The sequence below is a fragment of the Enhydra lutris genome, unplaced genomic scaffold (assembly GCF_002288905.1).
Source record: "Enhydra lutris kenyoni isolate GAN:26980312 unplaced genomic scaffold, ASM228890v2 scaffoldscaffold70, whole genome shotgun sequence".
Classification (NCBI taxonomy): Eukaryota; Metazoa; Chordata; class Mammalia; order Carnivora; family Mustelidae; genus Enhydra; species Enhydra lutris.
The window spans coordinates 5,617,649-5,640,438 of record NW_019154154.1 but is presented as its reverse complement, the minus strand read 5'-3'; the positions used below and the strand labels follow the sequence as shown (position 1 = coordinate 5,640,438).

Below are 22,790 nucleotides of genomic sequence, written 5' to 3'. Positions count from 1 at the left end.
TACTGAATGTATAATGTGAGCTACATTTTACATTTTTTACACATTTACATAATGACAAACTAGAGTCATTGGCATGCTAGGAAGGACAACACAAGAAAAGGCAATTATAGGCTGATCTTCCTAATAAACATATCATAAATGGGATTATGTTAGCTCATAAAATTATTTAGAGATTATAACCTGTATTCCTATTCTTTGGAAGACCTGAATATTACTGGAACATTTATTCTGTGAGAGTTTGGAAGTCTTCATTAGTGATATCATTTGGGCTCGGAATTTTCAATGTGGCAAGATTTTTTATTTGGATTCAATTTCTTCAATAGTAAATAACTATCTAGATAATTCTATTTCTGCCTAAATAAGTTTTATAAGTTATATATTTCTAGAAATATTTCATTTTTGTCTAAATCTTCAAATGTTTTGGCATGAAGTTGTTCATAATATACTTACATATTTTTGATGTCTGCTGTGTCTCTGATAATTTCCTTGGCTATGTATCTTAACATTAGCACTTGCTACTAGCTTATTGTCCCTATCTATATAATTCTTGAATAAGACAGAATTCCATTTCTTTCATATCACTTTCTGCAAAATGTCCACTGCTTTTTACCATGAGAATAGCATGGTGGATTAAATAAAGATGAACACAAATTCACTGAAATCCCACCTATCAAGAGTGGGGTCTAGTTCCCTTTGCTTTGAATCTGGGCTGGTCAATGACCACATTAACAAAAAGTATATAAGATATGAGGCCATTCTGGGCCTTGCTTTTAAGAGGAATTCAGTTTCTACCTTCCTCTCTTGGAACCCTGAGCCACTGTACAAAAAATCTGACTCCTCAGCAGAAGACATCAAATGGAGAGGCTCCAAGGCTATAAGAAATGCAGAAGGTTCCTGTAAGGGCCTATTTAGCCAGAGTGGCCCGACCTCAACTGAACAGCCATTTTGTGGTTTATGCAGTAAAACTTAAATTGACCCTGACCCCACCAGGGGAACTTCTTTAAAAGCAAGTCCCGGAAACCAGTCCCAGGTAACAAAGCCCAAATACAAGGTTGGGTCAGGTCAGGTAGAGATAACAGCCCAAATGCGGGGATGGGTCGGGTCAGGTGGAGACATCCAATCAGTACAGCGCACATACTGTCTCCCTAGCTACCAAGGAGTGTGGGCCCTGCCTCTTGGGTGCCAATTCTGACTAAGGTGATAGGCTAGTTCAAATAGCTACTATGGGGTGGATTGTAATTCAATTGGTCACTTATGTGTGACCTAGCATGACTGTGCAGCTTTCTCTATCGGTTACAATCTCATTCACCACCTGTGTGTAGCCAGGCCCAACCACATGGCCTTTGCTCTATAAAAGTTAGTCTGTGAGGCAGGGAGGGGGTCGCCCTCTCTGTAAGGGGTGGCCCCAACCGGTCTGTTTGACGGTCGGTTTGGTTCTTGATGCTTGGTGCGAAATAAAGCTTTGCTTGACCTTTGTTTTGTATCAGTCTCTCTCCTTTGACCATGGACCCATTATTGGGGGACCCAACACTGGGGACCCAACAGTTCCCACTGAGCCCAGCCTTCTAGCCATCTGCACCAAGGTGCTAGGGAACTGAGTGAGGCCATATAAAACTTACCAACCAGCCTAGAAGCTCATTGAATGTTGCTGAATAATTCTTGGTGGTGGAGAAAAAGAGGTTGCCAGCCAAACCCTGCCTGAATTTCTGACCCACTAAATTGTGAGAGATAATAAAATGGTCACTGTTTAGGCACTAAGTTTTGGAGGTAGTTTGTTTCACAGTAATAGATAACCAGACAACAGAAGACATTTTGCTTTATGTGTCGTGATTCTGTCGTTATTTTTATTCTGCATTCTCTGATATGTGCTACATCTTTGAGAGAAATTTTATGGACTGTCCTAGGTCTGTAGTGACATTCTGGTTTGAATAAAAACTGGTTTGAATAAAGCAGTAAACCTGTATCTACCTTCATGGTAAAATAATTGAGAAATATAAATTAACTAGTTAGGGAGGAAATATATATATATATTTTTAAAGATTTTATTTATTTATTTGTCAGAGAGAGAGAGAGAGCAAGCACAGGCAGACAGAATGGCAAGCAGAGGCAGAGGGAGAAGCAGGCTCCCTGATGAGCAAGGAGCCCGATGTGGGACTCGATCCCAGGACGCTGGGATCATGACCTGAGCCGAAGGCAGCCGCTTAACCAACTGAGCCACCCAGGCGAGGAAATATATTGATAAAATAATTGCTCTCAATAAAATCATGCAGGTAGAAAACAACTGAGATGTGTTTATGGGGTAATACACCAGTTTTCTAGAATAGAAAATTTTTGAAATGAAGTTCTAGGGGAGAAAAATTAAAATTCTAGGTGAAGACTAAACTTATAATGTGCCATTTTTAAAGTGCATTACATAGAACTCTAAGTTATGTGATAGTTTTGGAAAAATAGGAAAGAAAAGAGTTCCATGAAAAAATATGTCTGAAAAATATAAAACTCACCAAAGTGTCAATTAATAAATATTTATTAAACTAATGAAAACTGTGCTAATGTTTAATAGTTTTATACTCTTGAGGACTTGGACTATCCTTCAATATGCTTATGCAATTGTAAATAACTAAGAGGCACAGAGGGTGAAAGACTAGGCAGGGTTCCTAAGTATTTGACCACATAACAATCCTCTTGATTGTTCATCAAGGAATTACTTGCATTCCACAGAACACCCTTTGGGAAATGTTCTTTTAAATCTGTTTTTGTTTTTGTTGTTTTTTTTTTTTTTTTAGATTTTATTTATTTATTTGTCAAAGAGACAGAGAGAGAGAGAGAGAAAACACAAGCAGGGTGAACTGTAGGCAGAGGCAGAGGGAGAAGCAGGCTCCGCATGAGCAAGAAGCCCATTGTGGGACTTGATCCCAGACCCCTGGGATCATGACCTGAGCTGAAGGCCGACTCTTAACTGACTGAGCCATCCAGGTGCCTCTAAATCTGTTGGATTCTGATATAGGCTACAAAAATGACTCAATTCTGGTTCCAGTAATAGCCAAGGATCTGGTATTGCAATAATCATCCTGTCTGTAACAATTGTAAACTTTGGATTAAGTTAAAAAAAAATTAAAAAAAAAAAAAAGGGAAGGCATGAGGTTTCACCAAAAGCAGGAAAATATACTAAAAGCAACTAAAATCTCTCCTAAATCTCTCCTTGAAAGAAGAGAACTGCACTGAGTGAGATTCCACATTTACATAGACTTTTCCAAGAGGACAGTGCAGGGTGCTTGAGTGCACTACGCAGTGCAGGGTGCTTGAGTAAAGAGATACCGAACTATTGGCTTGTGGTGTCACAGTGTGGATTTTGGGGCCCTCCAAGTAGCTCAAAATTGGAAGAGTACTCCATAGTGTGGGGTCTATATGCAATCTAAGTCTATATATAATCTCTCCTCCAATCTTTGGTTAATCCCTGAACTGGGCATGCACGAGGAAGATCTAAGCAGCCAGGTGGATATCAAGCCTGAAAAGCTAAGTAGATGAGCAGAGATTTCAGTTGCTGCTCACCACAAAAAAGAATTTGGAATTTGAGTCCCATCAAGTGAATTTTTATGCTAGAACAAGATCAAATATCTTCTCAAATGAAGATGACAAAATTCTGTGTCCACAATGTGTCATCCATGTCTAGTATATGTTTGCTCTAGCCATGCAAAAAAAAAAACAAAACAAAACAGAAAATATGACCTATAGTCCATGAAAAAAATGCAGAAAAAAAGAAGACAACCCTGAGATAGCACAAGTGTTTTAGTTACAAGTCTAATCTACATTTCAGAAAGTAATTCCTTCAATATCTATAGACAAATAAGAATAAAGTAGAAGTGCTAAAATGGTAACATTTAGGGAATCTGGTAAAGGGTTTTGGAGAATTCTTTGTATTATTATTGTTTTTTCTCTTACTCTTTTTTTTTTTTTCTTCAAGATTTCATTTATTTATTTGAGAGAGAGACAACACTTCAGAGAGAGAGATCATGAGCTGGGTGGAGGGGCAGAGGGAGAAGCAGACTTCCTGATGAGCAGGGAGCCCAATCGGGGACTTGATTCCAGGACTCCAGGATCACAATGGCACATGCCCAACCAACTGGGCCACCCAGGTACCCTGTACTTTCTGTTACTCTTAAATTATGTCATTTCTCAAAAATTTAAAAAAAAATGTGATATGCCATTAGAGAAAAGGTAGAACTAAGGACATGATTAAAGTAGATGAGTGTGTACTACGAAAAAAAAATAGAGAATATTGAATGTCAGTGAGAGTGCTACAAAAGGGCCAATCTTACACATTGCGAGAGGGAGTAGAAGGTGGGGGAACCCTCTGAAACATCTGGTGATTTATATTAAAGACTTTGACAATGGGCATACCATTTTATTCAGTAATTTCCGTTCTGGATATCTCTCCTAAAAAAAAAAAACAAATATAAAGTGTGGAAACAGTTTTTTATATACAAAATATGTCCAATCCAGCATTATTTACAAGACTAAAAAATAAGGAGTCTAAACATCTTTCAAAAATTAGATGGTCACATATATTACAGTAAAGCCTTATGCGTGGATATTATACAATAATAAATATAATGATGAGGATGGTAGTTGACATATGCTGACATACAGTTACTGTGTATCATGAGTTCTACTAAATCTTTTCTATGCCTTATCTCCTGTAATTGTCACAATGTCCTTCAAATCGACATTCATGAATAGTTTATATTACCATAAGAAACATTATATGATGTTAAATGTACAATCCAGGATACACAGTTTTACACAGTCTAATTAGAAACAAATTAAAGAATAATTCTATGGAATAAAGTCCATAGGGAAAATTACCAAAAGGGTAGTAAGAACTGTCTTTAGATGTTGGGATAATAATTGTTCTTTATTCCTTTTATTTTGCTCTACTTTACAAGTTGTAGGTAATAGTCATGTGTTAATTTTGTAATAAAATATAAGATAAAACAAAAAGTTATAGTAAAAATTATTTCAGCAGAAGTCTATATATAGCTTTCATTTGAAATACCATAAAGGGGAAAATATTGTTGAAAGTGTCAGAAGGTTAATTAAGAAATGTGTATGTGATGTTCATATTTAATCCAAATTGATTTCTTAAGACAAGAGTTATTAGATATTTTTATGACAAGACCAACATACATTATAAGATCTGTCAGAGAATATTTAATGCATACAGTAAGCTTAACGTTAAATAGTAGGTTTTCTCTGATTGTGTCTCCACTGTATTATAGACGTTATAAGCATATAATTCAAAAAACTTGTTTCTGATAAAACAAAAGTAGATGTGAATTATATAAGTTATATATAATATTTTATATAATTGGAAATTGTATAAATGCAGTTTAAAAATTACATCTCAGGAATTTCAAAGAAGAATACACTATTTTTTGGACTTATAAGTTAAGTAGTTTATATTTTAAAGAAATAATAAAAAAATCTACAGGATGCTTAAGTGATTGAGTCATCCAAGTGCACCAAAAGTGTTCCTCTAGTAATAGTTATGTAGTCCTAATTTCCATAATAACTAACCAAAATTTTAATTTTGTAAGGAGAAGCTTACTATTATAAATAAGCTTTCATTCTTGGAATTCTGTTAATACCGTCACTGAACAAATTCCATTTTAGGTAGCTACATCAAATATTTGCATTTTAAAGATGAGCTCAAATGTAACTTTAGGCATTAAATTGATGTTTTATGGTGGTCACAGTGGTGAGTCATAGTTTCTGAATAGACTTAAATTCACACTTTCATTTTGGCAAACAAGTGGTTTGTAAGTTCACCCTTATGTGAATAGACTCCCATTCTATTGAAGTGCAAAGAGAATACTGAATAAAAACTCTAATTTACGTATGTCATTGTTTTATACATATTCAATATATACCAAAACCCCATTAAGGCTGGATGACTAACAAATTCTTCTGACGTACACATTGCTAAAATACACATGAATCTATCGCTAGCCCTTGCCCTCTTTCCCTGCCCAATCCACTCTTAGTGAAAGGGTTGTGTTAAAGTGGCTACTGTTTCCTAAATGAGATAGTTATATTACAGAAGAATGAAATTGGTTGTTGTTCAATTCTCTATTAAGAATAAGGACTTGAGGCCATAATCGAAGTGAATTAATGCTGTTATTACCGTGGAGCTTGTCTTATGTCTTATTATATCTGAGTGAAGGGAGTGAGGGGAGTGGGAAGCAATGCCTTTCATGAAATCATAAAAGTATAACATTACAATATATAAAAAAGGAGTAGGCTGAAGGGCAAAAAAAAAAAAGAAGATTTATCCACTTACACTATTTACTAAAGCTGACAATTTGTAAGGGTATTGGCATCAGTATGTGCAATTACTTATCTATTTCCACTGAACAGTGAAACTGTTCTTACTCTAGGAAGGCTTAGAGCAAGGTGTTTCGGGGAAGAGGGTGGCGGAAAAAGACAAAGGAGCTTATCCTGAATCTATTAGCTATAATGAACAGGTACTAAGAAGCAGACACTGCCCGGAACATAAATTACAATCTAAATGAGATATTCGTATTTACATAAGCAGTTCCTCAGGCACTCTTAGCTAAGTTCATGGGAAGAAAGTCTTCCAAATGCCATTCACACCACCAGGGATAATTGCAGGACTAGAAGCATCCATGCCATTGCCGGGGAACCATGAATGGGGTTTTAATTTTTAGTTTGACTCACATGCTGTTGTCATATCATAGAGACTACAGTTGCAGTTTTTACAGCATGGTTTTTCTTGGCTTATTTTAGAATCACAGAAAGAGTAAGCTTGCAAATCTTTTAATAAGGCAATTACATTCAGACAAAGATTAGATCTCAGTGGCACAATAGATTTTTGCTATATTATTCAGTATCTTTTTGATATTCCACTGTCACTAGACAAAGCTGTGAATAGTAATGTGACAAGTCTATTCAGAAGACAACAATGAGGGTTTCCTTAATTGTGTTCACTTGTATGCCATACAAACCCTCACTTAATTTTTTTTTCCTGTTTTGAAAAAGCAGAAAGAAAATATCATTTAGAGTCATAAAACCCACTGTTGAATCTATCTTTGAAATCTACATTTTATATTTGTAAAATGAAAATGTTGAGATAGTCAATCATTTAATTTTTATTTGGTAAAAATATCTTATGATTCAAAATGTCAGTCTTAATATAGGAATGAATTACTTGATATCAAGAAGAACAAAAATCCATGAGAATCTAAAGAATTGTTTAAAACATGTACTTTGTGGATGGGATAGGGATTTGGAAAATCTTCCTGTGGGTTTCTGATGGTTGCTAATAAGAAGAAACTTAAGACAAATATTTGCTTTATGTATTTTCTTCAAGGCTTAATCTACCTCCCTACACTTATCATTCTTTAAAAAACTTATGATGGAAATGTAAGAGAGACACTCATTTCTGGAATATCAAATTTAACATTAATATATTAGTTTCCTTGGGAGAAGGAAATCTTGTTCATATGATCTAGCATTTTGTTAATTTTTTAAATTAATATCTTAGTTTCACTTAATCTTTTTGTACCTTTTCTCAGAAGTAAAACAAATGAAATACTTCACATGACGATAGAGTGGAAAACTGATGAGAAATTGTCTGTAATTGTTAAAGCACTACACAAAGGCTACGCAATATTAGAAAAGATATAGAAGATCCAGGAATGTTCCATAATCATAAATTTGAGAGCTTCACATATGCAATCATGGAAAGAATTAGAAATGTGACTAAGACTGTACACCAGTGGTTACCCTCAGAGAGGTTTCCAAGTGAAAATAAACCAATGGCTTTAAATAATATCTTATAATATCTTAGAAAATAATTGCTAAATGATATGATGAAATAGACCCTTATTAATTCATCAAAATATTCTGAGCAACATTTATCATTTTTATATACTTAAAAAACCATTTGGTATTATTATTGGGAGTGATGGATAGAGTTAGAGCTTTCTGCTTACTGAAAAGCACTACAAGGCATTTTGTTGTTTTTGCATAAAAATTAAAGAGAATACTTAGAGTGGATGTAATAAGTGAGAACTGAATAAACTTTTTCTAGTTAACTGAGATGTTTTCACAAGCACTAGTTGTAATGATTAGACAAACTGGGAGCTATTATACTTCGATATTGCTGCATAAACCTTTATTTCTGTGTGTTTACCAACAACTTATCATTGGAATGAAATTGGCCAACAGAGATCTAATACTCTATTTGTATCTGATGCTTCCAAGAAATATAAAGAAAATAGTAAAAGTACTTCGTGATTAATATATTGAGCAAATTAATATTCACAGTCCTGCTACAAAGTCCAAGGACTTATTGTTAAATTCTTTTTAAGTTAATTTTCTCCTTCAGCAATGCAATTTAAGTCATCAAAACCAGTTCTTCACAAGGCATAAGTTTATCTTGCTGGTGTCCTTTAATACAGATTTGTCATGGACATTAAAATCCCACACAAAATCTTGGATATTTACTGTAGAAAATCTTAAATGTAATTTTTCAGCATTACACTCTACCTCTACGGATTTTAATGAATGAATAAATTCTTTATTGACTTTGGCTCAAATGGCAAGGCTGCGTGACCCAGGGAATAACCAAATGTTGGCAGAACAAAAGTGAAAAATCAATAGCAATTGATTACTTAAACTCAGAATTTCAGGGTACTCAGGCAGGATTTATTCTAAGCCAAGCCCCAGTAGGAGAACTCTTTGAATCTATCTGATTTGTAAACTGTCTCCAATACTTCATCCTACCCAGTTAATTTGCAATCAGAATTGCTATTTGAAATGTAGACATCTGATCTGTTGACGTATCTTACATAGATCCTGCAATTTTTTTTTTTTTGCTCATGTATATATTAGTGTCCACCTACTTCACACTATTTTTATCCTTTTGAATTCTGAACCTTCTTCTTCTTTTTTTTTTAATGCTATTTTATTTCAGGGACTGCTAGAAAAGCCCCAGGACTTAGTACTCCTGTGGTGTTGTCCTATTGAGTGGTGGAGGAGGGGAGTTACCATCTGATCTCAGCTAAACGAGGCTGGGACATCATTCAATTGAAAGCCAAGAGGGACTCAATTGGAAAGCACCACACCATGCTTTTTGTATATTGCACCTGCCTCTTGGGGGTCATGCTAAAAGTGGCAGTACTTTTCAGAAAGAGAAAAGCTGGCAAATGTTGGAGGTGATTAAAGGGATGATTAAAAACTGGCACATTCTCTCCATGAAAGTGTGTCTGTGTTTATTCTACTACACTTAGAACTTGGCAGATCTTGGAGATATAGTTAGATGGGGAAAACTCTGGCAGGAACGCTATTACTTACAAAGAGTTTTTCTTCCAAGATATTGGGATCAAATACTAAGCTATTCAATTTGCCAATAAAATATGTAGTCATAAATTTAAGTTTTGTATCAACTGAGCAGAATACAATGAAATCATTTTCAAAAAATAGTTGGTGAATATTACAAACACTAAATTCTTAAAATTAGAGATGTTGAATTCTGTGATACCATTAAGCAATGCATTTATGAAAATTTAGGGTTTCACACAGACAACTTGATTTTGTGTATAAAATAATTTAAAATTGAAATTGTCCACATAAAATATCTGGGCTTCTTGTAATCATGATTACATTTTTTTTCCTAGAGAAATCTGCTATTAATACTGTCTTGAATCACTTAGTTGATTTTAACAATAAAGTTAACCATTTTTAATGTATTCAGTATAGTCATTTTAGAAACTTTCAGTCCATTTACCCATGAGACACTTTGTTTAGGCAGATGTTAACCAAGTTGTGTGGTCCTTCCAAGAACATCTTACAAACAAAATAGCTTTAAACTCTTTATCAGAATGATTAATCAATAGCCAGTGTTAGTTTTTTTAATGATTATTGTTGAGTATAGGGATATTTAAAGTGTTAGCAGACTCTATGTGAACTTATGAATTGCTAACAAGTAAATTAGAAGTTGATTACTCACTTTATAAATAGCTCACGGAGGCAAGAATATCATAAATATGGACTGATATTACAGAGCAGGAAGTGATCTTAGAATTCAACCTTCCTCCCTATTTTGAATCTTTTATTGAACTTTCTTGATGAATGGTCATTTAATCTCTTTGTTACCAGTCACATTTTCTGCCATCCCCAACCTCGAAACTCAATGGATTTCTTTTTGTTGTCTATATATTTCGGTGCCTCTGACTATGCTGTTTCTCCTATTTGGACTTCTTTCCATCATGCAACTTCCAAAATGTTACTTGTCTGGCAATATGAAATGTGACCTTCTCTGTGAAAAACCTTCCCCAGTTCTGCCAAGGGAGCTAGAAACATCTTTTGTTCCCTACTGCTACTATGGCATTTACCACACCGTATTACTACTGTAACGTGTGTGCATGCACACACACACACACACACAACTATCACTGTACTACTCTTCTGGGCAGGAACAGTTTAAATTCATCTATATATTTTTAGAACCTAGAAAACTCTCAATAAATGTTTTCTGAATGAATATGTGAGTGAATGAATAATTTTAACTGAATCAGAAAAGGTAGCCATAAAACTACATAAGCAAGAATTGAAAATTAAAAATTTGAGCTTATAAGACAAAAATAAATATTGACATGTGTGAGCTGTTGCTAAAACAACCAGAGTCCTCTAAGTTTCTCTTTATTTTACTTTTTTTAAAGGTAGATATTGGTCAATGGTACTCCCAATTCACTGAATGAGGTCAACCTAGGGCAAGTATAATGAAGCTACAAGTTTTCACTTTGCTCTGGAAGCATCACAAAGTGATCAGGAAACAGATGTTAATCTGCCTATGTCCTATAGCATGCTGTTGAAATTCATGTCTTTTTTCATGTTTCAGCCTATCAGCAAATGATAAAATGTTTAAAATAACAAAAATTGAATTTTGGGTAAGCATCCATTGTTTGGCATCATTGTCCCTTTTTTTTTTTTTTTTAAGATTTTATTTATTTATTTGTCAGAGAGCGAGCAAGCGAGGGCACACGCACCCAAGCAGGGCAAATGGGAGAGGGAGAAGCAGGCTCCCTGCTAAGCAGGGAGCCCAGTGTGGGCTCTGTCCCAGTACCCAGGGATCATGACCTGAGCTAAAGGCAGACACTTAACAGACTGAGCAACCCAGGCACCCAATTTTTGTCCCATTTTTTAAAAAAGATTTTATTTATTTATTTGAGAAAGAGTGAGAGAGAGAGAGAGCATGAGTGGGGGAAGAAGGGCAGAGGGAGAGGGACAAGCAGACTCCCCACTGAGTGTGGAGCCCAAAACAGGGCTCGATCCCAGAACCCTGAGATCATGACCTGAGCCAAAGTCAGACACTTAACTGAAGGAGCCACCCAGGTGTCCCGATTGTCCCATTTTGATAACAGGCATAAGACTTTGCTAAAGTCAATAAATGATTCTTCCTCCCCAACATGACTCTATAAACAGGGCTAAGGTTAATACATTTCTAAATTTCTTTCATTGTGAAGCTATTGGAATCTGTTCATTTTGTAGCTGTCATTTATTTTTTAATTTTTTAATTCTTCTTAGAAAGGTGGGGGTGGGGCAAAGGGAGAGAGAGAGAATCTTAAGCAGGCTCCACACCCATTGGGGTGTGCCAGCTCAGGGATCAATCTCACAACCCTGAGATCATGACCTGAGCCAAAATCAAGAGTCGGAGGCTTAGCTGACTGAGTCACCCATTTGTCCGTGTGGCTGTCATTTTTAAAATAAGCGTAAGTGCACATAGAAGCACAAAAGACGGCTTAGGATGATTTACATATTCAAGTAATGGATATTAGGAAAATAAAAATTATTAATCTGAGTTATATTTACACTTCTGTTACTCTTTATTTCCATTCTTAGAGGGGATTCTCTTAAAGTTATTATAGCTGTTATAGCTTTTCATGCATTTTTAACTTTTGAGCATTATGTTTATAAGTAATGTTCTAACTTTGTTAATATTTTCACAGAATGCAGTTCTTTTTTATTTTCACAGAATGCAGCTTCTCAAGTAATGTTTCAAAATATAGCATTACCCATTCAAGAATTTCAAATAGGCTAGTGATAAATTTGTTGTTATTTAGTTTCTCTTTAGACAGCACTCATTTATAGATCAAGTTCTGTTCTTAGATATTTAAGTATACATTCATATATTATATTGTATATTTATATACATTCAAATAATAAATTCTTTCAGGTAATTAAAGTAGAAATTACTATGTAATGAATCTCTGGGTTATGATTGAAACGAAAAAGTAACTAAACTAAGAGAAAGCATCTGTGGGAGTTTGTTTTTTTTTTTAATAATCTTTATCTCAAGAGAATAGGAATAATACTGTCTTCATCACTAAAATGTAAAAATTTTAAAAATATTTAATATTTTTAAAATAATTTGAAAATTATTATGGGCATAATAATTCAATGTAACTTAGAATTCTAAGGCATGAAAGAATAGCCAACAAGACAATGAAACTAAATTTTAATAAACTATAAATCAGCAAATAGGAAGTAATATAGTGAAAAACAGTTTCTGGGAATATCTGGAAAATCACTCACATACACAAATATATGAAGTTTCATAGGAGACACTGAACTAGTACAAGTTGAATAAATGAAAGACTGGATATGTCTAAGAATTATATCAAAGTGGCATGACTTGAAGGGATTAGGATCAGAAAGTCAAAACAATAAGGTACCTGAAACTAATAATTGACAAGATGTTAAAATGTGGGGTAATTAACCTTTAGAGATATCTTCCAACTCAACCAATAGTTTTTGTTCAATACTATAGAATTTCTGTGCCCCCCCCCGACGTCTGTCTTATTATGAATTCATCTAACACAAATCTGTGGAACTCAAAAGTTCTTTTAACTCTTCAAAGTAAAGTCAACAAGTTTAAAAATAAGATGGATTATAGAGGTGTTCTTTTCTGGAAGCGGGAGGGTTCTAGTGTTTATAATCTTATTTTCATAGTGCTTTAGTGCTGTGTCTACTTTCTTTTAAAAGAATGTATGCAGAGAGATAAATTTTCTACTAAAAGTTTTTACTAAAATAAAGAGAAAAAACATTACATGGAAGTTATACTTTATAGGTATATTCTTCATTTTTTCAATAATTATTTATTAAGTATCTAGTTCTGCCCGACACCATTCGTGGCTTTGGGGATACAGCATGGACTTAAACAAGCAGCAGTTTTTCTCATGGTTCTTCCTGTAGTATTCTCATGTGGGAAGACAGACAATAATCAAAGAAATAAATCTATAATGTATCAGAGTATGAAAAGTGTTATGAAGAAAAAGCATCATAGTACAGACATGCTATCTTAGGATGGTCAGAATAAACCTCGTTGATGGGGTGAAATTTAAGCTATGATTATTTTATTTGAGTCCTACAATGACCAAAGCAAGATAGAGATGTTTTATTAGTGTTCTTAATCTTGTGGCAACTAAAGGCTAGAGAGGCAAAGTGTGTTGTTTACCTGTCTAGTAAAATGAGGTGTTAACACTGAATCCAAGTCAAATATTGTTACTTCAGTAACAAATGTTATTGGCAGTTATTAGGCAAGTGACCTTGCAAAAGTTACTTATCTTCGCTAAGACTCAGTTACCTAATAATTAAAATGGGCATAATAATAGCTGTGATCTCATAGAGTTGTGAGAATTATAAAATAATCTATATTGTCTTTTTTTCCTCTTTTTTAAAAATTTTAATTCAATTAACATATAGTATATTATTAGTTTCAGCGGTAGAGTTCAGTGAATCATTAGTCTTATATAAGACCCAGTGCTCATTATATCACATGTCCTCCTTAATGTCCATCACCCAGTTACCCCATCCTGTATTAACACAAAGTTTGGCATGTGCACCTAACAATCCTTGACTCTAGATCTGGGGTCAGCAAACCATGGTCCTCAGGCCAAATCCTATTTACTGCCTATTTTTGTAAGGCATATGAACTAAGAATGATTTTTACATTTTATTTATTTTTCTTTTATTTTGGGGGGGATTACATTTTAAATGGTTGAAAAATATCAAAAGAGCATTATATGAAATTCAAATTTTATTGCTTATGGATAAAGTTTTATTGGAACACAGCCATTCTCATTCGTTTATATTTTATCTGTGACTGCTTCATGCTGCAACAGCAGAGTTGAGGAGTTATAACAGAGATCAGATGGCTTGTACAGCTGAAAATTTACCATCTGGCCTTCTATAGAAAAACTTGCTGACCCCTGCTCCAAATAAAAGTGCTCAGCTTGATGGCCCAACCTACATTTCAACTTTTAGATTCTAGGAACCGCTATCACATCTGATTGTTAGGGCTCCAGGCTAGGAGTCATTTCACAAAAAAGAAGTCATTCTTCTTTTTTGCTAACCTTCCTACTTCCAACCTCTTAACAAATTTTGTCAGGTTCATGGCCAAATAATGTCACGAATCCAGTCGTTTCTCTCTTTGACCATTACCACTTGAGAGACTGGATATACAAACAGACAATAGTCAGACCACATATACAAACAGAACTCTGACCTACAACCTAAAGCAACCTGCCTGGGAACTAACCCCCTTACCCACTATAAACAGCCCAAGAAGACAGCCTACTACAAGTTAGTCTTGCAGGAAGCCAGACTGCTATCTCCAGAAACAATTCAAGAAGATAAGCAATAACTTATATAACAATGAGCCTCAAATGGCCAGGACTTTATTGACAACTGACAGCTTCCCTAATTGTTGTTTCTAATTTCATTGTAGGACTAACCAGGAATGCCAAATATACACCAATCACACAGGATGACTTGTTTCTCCTTAGCCTGCCTGGAGCTTCCCCGTGCCAACAACTTTCAATCAAAGCATACCTGAGGCCATCCCCACCCTCTGTAAGTAAAGCTTTCCCAACCTTCTGTCTGCCTTTGAGTCTCTACCAGAATGCAAGTGATGATGGCTGACTCCCTTGTTACAGCAATGAGTAAGTAGCCTTTACTCACTTGGTTAGTTTTAGAATATAGAAGCCACACCTATAGAAACTAGTAAAGGGACTTTTCTGTCCTTGTCCTTTGGTTTTCTCTCTTGCCTCCTTATACTTTGCACCTAGCAGCCAAATGGTCTTTTTGAATAATTAAATCTGATCATCTCAAGCCTGAGTTTAAAACCCTGTCATTGTACTTAGAATAAAATCCAGATACCTATCCAAGCCTAAATGTCTTCTAGAGTGCTTCCCACCTACTTTTTAAAAAATTTCTTCTCTTGATTTTCTCCCCTTTCTTCACTTTGCCTTAGGTATACTGTCTTGGTTATGTTCCTTCAACCCATGAAAGCTGTGTTATGCCTCAAGGCCTTTGCATTTATCCCCTAGCAGACTACCCACTGAGCACAGAGCCTTATGCTGGGCTAGATCCCAGGACCCTGAGATCACGACCTGAGCTAAAACTGAGAGTCAGATGCTGAACCTACTGAGCTATACAGGTGTGCTTTGATGACTTTTATAAAGCTTACACCATATAACCATGAGCTAGGTCAGAAAATAAAATTATCACTGTTTCAGAAACCTCTGTTCTCTAGGTAGTCAATCATACCTTCAAATACTGACAACCACGTCTTTTAAAAATACATCTTTTTTTCACTCCTACTGTATTAAGGTCTCCAAAAATGTTAAAAGCAAGGACCTCCTTGTCTTTTTCCTGTTTTAAATACAGAATGCCTTTGATCTTTTATTATTTAATGTGAGGCTTTCTTTAGGTTCTTGGTAGATTCTCCCTAATAAAATAACAGACATTTCTATTCCATGTTTATGAAGATTTGAAAAGACATAATAGGAATTAAATTTTTGTGAGGCAACAGGCAGATGTCCACTGATGTCCACAGCTGATGTTGTTCAGGCTGGCATGCTTGGACATCAGGCTAGTTGGGGCAAGGATGCTTCTACTTTAGTAGGAGAAAAGTCACTGAAATGCAGCTTCCATTTCCTTGCCACCCCACCTTCACAAGAGGAATTGCAGCATCCTACTGCCCCCAAGTCTCTTGTAAGACAGATAGCTGAACTTCCCAGGTAATTCCTATAAACTGCTTTCTCTCTAAACCCAGAGAATCTGATGATAAGTAGCCTGAGTGTTCTCTCCACCCACAAGGTTGACTCTCATGCTTGAATTTTAAGGAAGAGATGAGGATGTGGAGTTGGTACAGGGGAGGGGGTTAAGGTGTCTCTGCTAGGTTAGCCTACAGATCCTCTGGGTCAGTAGTAACCTGGCTTGGTTGGCCTCTCTGTGACATGTTAGCAGGATTAGGGGTGTCCTTCTATGCCACCTCTTCTCTTGCTATCCACTGGAATACCTGTTTCCCCTTTCTCCCTAAAAGTGGATTCCTTAACCCATGTTGTGTGACATTGTGGAATTCATCCTGAACTCTGTGGGTACAGATGGTGGCTCAGACTGGAACCACCAGGTGGGGAAATTATATAAAATGTTTCACCATTTATCAAGATTGTCATTTTTTAAAGACAATCTGTTAATGATTTGAATTATATTAATAGATATTTTAACGTAGAACTTTTCTTTCTTGTGAAAAACCCTAATGTGTTAGAATCCTAGGCCTGATTTGCCAATATTTGTTTGTCATAAAAATTTCTACTAATGAGTAAGAGGTAGTTGTAGTTTCTTTGTAAACAATTATGGTTTTGATACAATGTTGGATAAGCTTTTCATCTTTATTCCTATGCTCTGAATACATTTAAATAACATAGGTCTTACCTATTCTTTCTACATTTGGTGTAATTGCCCAGTATATTTGGGGGAAGGGTAGGTATTGGCTCTACTTTCAATACATTTTTTCATTATTGTTTAAGTTTCTTATCTCTTTTAAAATTCAAATTTGGTAGCTTAAGCCTTTCTGGGAAATTTTCTGTAACTGTCCATTTCATCTAATCCCCCCTAATGCCAACCTATTGTAATCAATCTCTATGTTGTTGGTTTTATTTTTAAAAAGTATTTCCCAGTGTCCCTTTTTTTAATCCTAATTTTATTTATTGGTATCTTTTTTACAAAAGATTTTATAAAGTTTTGGTTTCAAAATAACTCATTTTTCTTTCTGCTTTTTTTTCTATTCTAACTCATTAATTATTCTATTATCTTTATAAATATCAACTGCTTATTATAAGCTGATTTTGTTATTGTAATTTGGCTTCTAGTATTAAATAGTTAGTTCATTTATTTTCAATTCTTTCTGACAGATAATAAGTGCATTTAAGTTTATGATTTTTTTTTGCTAAGTGCTTCTTTTCTTGTCACATAGATTTCATCAGTAATTTCTTAATAGTCTCTAAATTCATTTTTGATTTCCATTTTAATGTAAGTAATTTAGGTGGTTATTTTTAAATTTCAAAGACACAGATTTTATTTTAGCTGTTTTTTATTATCTTACATATTAAGCAACTTGTTTTTTGATTCATAATATATTTCTCCTTTTCACCCAAGTCAGTACATTCAATAAGTTCTGTCTCATTTTCCTAAAACTTGCTTTGCATTATGTTTTATGGATTTATCACAGTATCTTTAACCATTACCATATAGGTGGAAATGTAGATTTTTTAGAATTTTGCTCTGGCAAAGAGTACTACAAAAACATCCTGTATCTCTGTGCATATGTGCAAGTATTTCTTCAGGAGAGCATCCTAGAATTGGAATCAGAGCCAAAACTTATATTTTAAATTAGATAGATATCATACAGATAGACAAAAATTTTATTAATAAACACACACAATAATGCTATTTTCCTTCATCCTCACCATCAGTAGGGGTGTGTGTGTGTGTGTGTGTGTGTGTATTTGGTGCTAATATGATTTTAGTAAGAATAATGGTCCCCAAAGATGCCCATGTCCTGGTTCTGACAACCTGGCAAGCTATAGTTTACAAATGTTATTAAGGTTATGGACCTTGAAATGGGGAGATTATCTTCATTATCCCATCTGTGTGTGCCCAATATAACTAACTGCATGATATCTTGAAAATGGAAAGGAAGGTGGAGAGGGAGTCAGAGAAATACAACATGAGGAGGACTTGACTGTAGCTGGCTTTAAAGGTGGAAGTAGGAAACCATGAGCTGGGGAATGTGGTAGCTTCTAGAAGCTGCGGAAGACCTTCAGTAGCCAGCAAGAAAACCAGAACCGTAGTCCTATAATCACAAAGATGTGAATTCTGCAAACAACCTGAATAAACAGAAAACATAATTCCATAGAGCTAGATAAGAAGGTTGCACACCACTACCTTGATTTTAACCTGTTAAGATTCATGTTAGACTTCTGATTTACAGAACTGTAAGATAATAAATTTATGTTCTTTTAAGCTACTAAGTTGTGATAATTTGTTATAGTAGAAATAAAAAATGAGGAACGCCTGGGTGGCTCAGTCAGTTAAGCGGCTGCTTTAGGCTCAGGACTCGATCCCAGGGTCCCGGGATTGAGTCCCACATTGGGCTCCTTGCTCATCAGGAGCCTGCTTCTCCCTCTGTCTGCTCTGCCTGCCGCTCCCCGCTGCTTGTGTGCTCTCTCTCTGACAAACAAATAAAATCTTAAAAAAAGAAAAGAAATAAAAAATGCATATACTAATGCTTATATTTTCCTTCCAACATTAGAAGTAAGGTCGAGGGGCGCCTGGGTGGCCCAGTGGATTAAAGCCTCTGCCTTCAGCTCAGGTCATGATCCTAGGGTCCTGGGATCGAGCACCACATCGGGCTCTCTGCTTAGTGGTGAGCCTGCTTCCCCCCTCTCACTCTGCCTGCCTCTCTGCCTACATGTGATCTCTCTCTGTCAAATAAATAAATAAAATCTTAAAAAAAAAAAAAAAAGAAGTAAGGTCGAACATTTTGTTTTTTATTTACAGTGTTAGTGAATCATGCTTAGGAAATGTGGGAAATGTCGTCTAGGGACACCTGGGTGGCTCAGTTAGTTAAATGTCTGCCTTCAGCTCAAGTCAAGATCCACTGGGCTCCTTGCTCAGTGGGGAGCTTGCTTCCCCCTCTGCCTGCTACTCCCCCTGCTTGTGTGCTCTCTCTTTCTATGACAAATAAATAAAATCTTAAAAAAAAAAAAAAGGAAATGTGGTCTAAGATCTTATTTTTAAATTCTGTTGATATTTCTTTTGAGGACTAGTATGCTAGTGTTGTTGTATCTCTTGATTGGGCCCTGACTGATACCCAAGTTTATATAAATGTTTCATTTTTATCTGAAAATAATGCATACTTACTGTTTGCCTGGCAGCCGTTTAACTGACTGAGCCACCCAAGCACCCCCAGTTTCTTTTTTCTTTGTCTTTGTAATGCAACTACAGATGCATTACAACTTTCAAGTTGTGACTTACTTTTGATTCTATTTGGAATACATTTTGTTTCTTGTTTTTGTGGGTTCATTATCATTTATCAGTTCTAGAAAATTCTGTCATTGTTTCTTCAAATAGTTCCTGTCTCCTGTTTTTTTTATTCTTTCTTGGGAGTTTGACTTGTACCATGTTAGACCTTCTCATTTTATCTTTTGGGTCTCTTGATTCCATTTTAATATTTTCTATTCTCTTCATCCTCTGTGTTGTCATTGAATGTGTTTATCAAGGTCTAATATACTGCTTTATCCACTGATCTAATAATTTCAACAATTTTATTTTATATTTCCAAAATTCTGTTTGCTTAATTTAAAACCTTGTCACTCTGGATAGTCTCTTGCATGCTCATTTTGATATTTCCATTAAAAAAATTAAAAAAACCCCACTAACTTATGCGAGTTTTTTCATACTGTATATTTGATAATTTTAATACATGAAGTTCTTGGGTATTTATATTTGTGTTTATTATTAAGTATGAGTTTCATTTATAGAAACTTGTTTCCTTCAGTGTTTACATTCCCTAGACTGAAGCCTCATTTATGTATGATCTGAATTTGTGGAAATCTTAAGGGTCAAAATTGATAATGGTTTCCCCTAGAACATACTTACTATTGCTTCTTCTGGAGACTAGTCACTAGAGGGTACTGGAGACTTTAAACCAGGAATGTGGTCACCTTGGTTTATTTGGGAACCAAGGCTTCATCAGTGCTGGAAACTCATCTCAGGCACTCCTACTATTCCTATTTTTCTAGAACTTATTGTTTCTTGTTCAGTTATGGCTTTCTTTTTCTTTTTTCCTTAGTTTCCTGAAAGAGCAACAAAATATTAAAAAAAAGTTTACCCTGGATCTAAATGTTTTGTAGTGAGAAGTCCTTCAATAGCTGTTGTATCATATTCCCTAAAATAGAAACTATCCTCTTGAATTTCTAAGAGTTTGCATTTTATATTTTGAATCTTTATAATTAAGTACACTAATATTCTATTATTCAGCCATTTTACTACATATTTATTTTAGCAAATGCAGTTTGCAAGTTTCAATTATCCTTTTTTATTGTTGCTTATCACTTATTTTCTTTTACTTTCTAAATAGAGGCAATATTCTCAAAACTTTCTGAGAATATTTTAAAATGTAATTTTAAAACTTTTTACTTTTTCCTGTATTAATTCTGATCTTAGGTAATTAGTTCTATATCTGAGTTCTAGTCCTCTTATTTTTCTTTCATTTCATTGTTTGTCCTCTTATTTGTTGGTGATTTTGACTGTCCATTTCTACATATAGGTTAGGGTCTATAAAATCTAATTAGTAGTTATCATTACAGTCTCTAGTCTGAGGATCTCCAGTCTTAGGACAGTGATTACATGTTTCTGTAACAGGCATTAGAGCTCTTAGGGTTTTGTGGAAATAGATATTGGTCTTATGACTGGGAGACATTTTTATTGGATAGATTTTTCTTTTTTATGAGGAGGCTTTTTGTCCTTGTGATGGCTGTAAGTTACCTGGGCCAATGTCTTATTTCATTTGTCTTAGGACTTACTCTGTTTTCTTCCTGGCATAGAACTAGGTAATGAGAGGTGCCTGGGTGGCTCAGTCGGTTAAGCGTCTGCTCACGTCAGGATCCTAGGGTCCTGGGATTGAGTCCTGCATTAGGCTCCCTGCTCAGCGGGGAGCCTGTTTCTCCCTCTGCCTGCCGTTCCCCCTGCTTGTGCTCTCTCGGGCTCTCTCCCTCTGACAAATAAATAAATAAAATCTTAAAAAAAACAACTAGGTAATGAACTAATCTGCCTCTTTTCCAAGGTCCATGTTTTCTCTGAGCTCTCACTGTGATCATGAAGTTGTTTTGGATTTTTAAGGAAAACCTCACATGTTGGGGTTTACTCTTTCATATGATTTGTGGTTCCTCTTGAGGTTTATGGTTTCTTAGCTCTGCTGGATTTTGTCCAACAATCACACACACACTCACTAGCTCTGGCCCAAATACGGAGTTTGGGAGGAACCACCCTAAACCAGGCAGGGAGAATGAACTGCGCATGCGTGGGCCACAAATCTCTAGCCTTTCCACAGCAGTGTCTGCCCCGGGCAGCCACAGGGCTTCCGGTGTAAAAACCTGGGGCTCCTCATCTGATGTCTACTAAAATCCCAGGCCGCAGCAACCTGAACTCACCATTCCATTTCGAAATCAGAAAATAAGTTGTGTCAGACCGGCGGTGGACCTGAATGGGAGCCCACCCGCTGTCCGCTTTGCCTGCCTCTTTCTCCTCTTCCTGCAAATGTGAGTACAGTTCGGTCCAAAGACCACTTGCCTCTACCTCTGTGCAAACCGCAGACCATGTCACCCTCACTGGCCTGGGGCCTCTGACAGCTAAAGGAGCTGGGCGCCCCAGCTCTGGGATCGCCCGGGCATGCGCAGATCTAAGGCTAGAGGGCATCGGCCGCACGCCACCCTCACGCCTGAGAGAAAGGCTCCGTGGTCTCAGTGGTTCGTGGGCGCCAACCTCTCACTGACACCCGCCAGCCTTCCAACACTACACCTTCATGCCCGAAATACAGCAGAGTAGACATTCTCCCAAGTAGACCCAGGCGGCTATCCCAGGGAATGAAATGGAATCCCACTGGAGCCTTCTGAGCACAAATTGAACTCAAGAGAAAAAACAGCCCTTACTCCCTGAACCCAAGCTTTACGAACGAGTACACACAGTCTACAGCGGGTCCTCAGGCACCATGGGCACCCCATCTGGACACTGCTCTGGAGAAAGAGCAAGATACTCAGTCGAATTAGTGTACTTCATGGCAGTAGGGGGAATAAAAGAAGCACTCGTGCTCTTAGGAAATACACAAAAAACTCTTGGTACTCACGCTCATCCTTAGGGCTAGATGTTTCTCAGGGCCGCTGTGAGGAGTCTGCCGTTCATCCCAGGAGACCGTCTCTGTCCACCAGCATTTGCCTTGGAGAGCAGCCTCAGGGCATTACTGTTTCTGGGCCAGCCTTCCTACCAGCACCCTGTGACCCGGGTGCTGGCTCATTAACCCACGCCCCGCCCCTTTCGCGCCCCTCTGCACCCGATCAGGAAGTATTCTCTCTTTTGCACTCTGTGTAGGAAGTTCAGGGACCCGGCTGGGGCAAAGTCACGGTCGGTGGAGTCCGGGGTTTCCCAGGAAGGCAAACAGGGTGCAGTTGGAGCCCACAGGGTGTGGTATGTGACTTCGAGTGTGTGGGGGAGTAGGGGCAGGTCCTGATGGAGGGGCAGGGAAAGGATAGGCTGACAAGTGTTGAGTGTCAAGGGTGGCTCAGAAAACGACAGAATCTGGCTGGAGGGGAGGCAGCCACAACCACACTTTCCAGAGGAAGCCTCTTGGGAGAATCTCGGGTGAT

The 22,790-nt window shown here is 36.5% G+C and overlaps 1 protein-coding gene across 7 annotated transcripts in view; it reads right to left on the bottom strand.

Moving 5' to 3' along the window:
* LOC111159841 (ELAV like RNA binding protein 2) overlaps window positions 1-22,397 on the bottom strand; it is a 228,553-nt gene extending 206,156 nt beyond the window's left edge. For all 7 annotated transcript variants that reach the window (XM_022522484.1, XM_022522486.1, XM_022522489.1 and 4 more), the window contains exon 1: window positions 22,274-22,397. The gene's annotated coding sequence lies outside the window, so the exon portion shown is untranslated. The remainder of the gene's footprint in view (window positions 1-22,273) is intronic.
* Window positions 22,398-22,790: the final 393 nt, after the last annotated feature.